Genomic DNA, 2,468 nt, shown 5'->3' with positions numbered 1-2,468 from the left:
GCAGTTCATTCGTGAAGTATCTTCGAAAAGTAGAAATGGATCTTTCCAAGCCAATATTTGGGAACACCAGGTCTCAATTTGATTATTTGCAGCAATGGAAGAAGATGCAATTGGCCGTTTCGCTCAGATGTTTCTAGATGGACATTCTGTCCCAGGGTGTTAGTCCCAAACAAGAAGGGTTCGGAAATAGCTTGGCGGAAGTGGTGGGTGAATCTGCAGGTTGATCCGTCAGGAAGGATTTTTCTTTGATGGTTTTTATTATCCGCGAGCTCCAGAGTTATACACTCCAGATGAGACAGATCCTCTGTTATGGCGATTTACTGGAAGCGGTTTTTAAAGGTTCCTGTAGTAATTGCAGTTGGTGCAAAGCAGTCGAATGGCGGATTTATGACAGCTACGACCTGTGAAGGAGGAAGGGAATGTAACATCTATTCACGATTCTGTCATTACTAATAACAAGGGTGAGAGTGAAACTTCCACCGACACTAAAAAGGCTGAGGCGAGGTCCACCACGTGTTAGTACCCAAGGAAGAGCAAGATAAGATGTGGGAAAACAAAAAGGGGCAGCGATCTGGAGGCGTGTCTAATGCTGGACTTCTGTCATCATTTTGTGAAGGACAGGAACGTCTGCAATATGATTTTGTATCCTAAAGTGGACATTCAGACTTGATCAGAGACCGCCCATCTACAACACAATTCAGAGAGAAATCACCATGGTTTTTGATGGCATTGCCATCTGCAGATTGCGCAAAAGGGGGTTATGGTGCTTACACCAATAGTGTTGATCTTAAAGGATATGAGAATGGAGTAATTCAAGCATCAGAATTCTGTACATATCATACACCTCTAAACAAACAGAGCGGTTTTGTAAATGCAATGAAAGCTGCAAGAGAGTTCGCTAGCAGAGTAATTGCAATGATTACTGGGGAGACCTCTATTGCTCCAGTAAAGCCATTGACGGATGCCCTCAAACCTGTTCCAGAGGCTTGGGAAAAGACTGATGACAAACTCGCTGTTGGTGGACTGGGCTTTGCAGCTGTGATAGTGCTTTGGGCCTCAACTGGACTTATCGCGGCAATTGACAAGTTTCCTCTTATTTCAAGTGCATTTGAATTTGTTGGAATTATGTTTTCTGGGTGGTTCATATACCAAAATTTGCTTTTCAAACCGGATAGGGAATAGCTATGGACAAAAGTTCAAAATGCCATATCAGAAATTACAGGCCAGTGAGTCTGGTTTTTCACCCATGCATTAACAATAATGCTGAAGAATGTACAGATTTATAGAAGCTGGAGATTAAGTGTTTCTTGTATTGGAGTGAAATGGCAGTTATACCCAAAGTTCGACCTCTGTCTTGACACCACGCGTTGAATCACTATAACAATTGCAACTGCAACAGATATATATGTTGAAGAAATTATCTTGAGAGCAGCATCTAGTATATTAATGTGTGTGTTTTAGATGTTTCAATTGGAGTTGCGCGTTCTCAATGATTAAATGTGTGCAATAGATTTTGAGGGAGATTTCTTCTTGAAGGTTACTGCAAGAATAAATCTTGGTTCCAGAAGTAAGGATCCCCTACGATATCCAGATCACCCTTATGATCGTATTTAGAACCCAGATGCAATTGAGCCAAACTAAGCCAAAGGAATATGGTTAGAGTATTTTTTACTACAGAGGATAAACAGAGGTTTTTTTTTTTTTTGCTGTTTTGGATTGAGTATGGTCTCGGGAAGAATGCAGAATTGCTGGTTGCTTCATGACAACAATTTTTCTCAGGGATCCTCCAAGGTCTTTACACCATCCACAGGTTGCAAGTCTATTATGTATTTCAAAAGACACTTTAGACAAATACATATGTTCTGTTTTGACATCTACAGCAGTTTCGTAGCGCGCTACGAAACTGCTGTAGATTGCTGTTTTGTAAAAAAATAATGAATTTTGATGATGAGGTCAGCGAATTTGTAAAAGAAGGTTTAGAAGACAAGAGGGAGATCATACATAGACATCATAACAGCTCAAACAGTGACAGGTGTAGGTCTTGAAGGGAAAGTAAAATATTTTGTTTATTTTCATAAAGTTTTCTCAAAGGCACTTTATGACCGAGCTACTAGGGTATTGGTAGGGTTACCAGAATGTTCGGTTGGTACACCTGTTTGGTCCACGAAGCATCCAGATCATATGGCATATGGTGATTATGCGTTGTCATTAAAGGTTTAAAGAGTTTGGAGCGTGGTATTTAAATGATGAAGGAAAATGGAAGACACGGACCTTGTAAATAGGGTGCTTATCTCTATTAATTAATGAGTTGTCTCCGCAGCAAGTATCCGAAGCTGCTCATTCAGTGAATGTTCTTCCAACTTGGCTTGGCTATTATTGAAGTGCTACAGGTGTCAAATTTCAAGAACGCATCAATGCACACGAGGAGATAGACTTGAAGTTTCAATGGGAATGGAACCCTCTGTTTT

The 2,468-nt window shown here is 40.5% G+C and overlaps 1 pseudogene; it reads left to right on the top strand.

The window, feature by feature from the left end:
• Window positions 1-723: 723 nt before the first annotated feature.
• LOC149209057 (protein CURVATURE THYLAKOID 1B, chloroplastic pseudogene) lies at window positions 724-1,182 on the top strand (annotated as a pseudogene).
• Window positions 1,183-2,468: the final 1,286 nt, after the last annotated feature.

Source organism: Pinus tabuliformis, chromosome 1_2 (genome assembly GCF_031772625.1).
Source record: "Pinus tabuliformis cultivar Carrire ecotype Pingquan chromosome 1_2, CPIR1, whole genome shotgun sequence".
NCBI classification, from domain to species: Eukaryota; Viridiplantae; Streptophyta; class Pinopsida; order Pinales; family Pinaceae; genus Pinus; species Pinus tabuliformis.
This window is presented reverse-complemented; position numbering and strand designations above follow the sequence as displayed.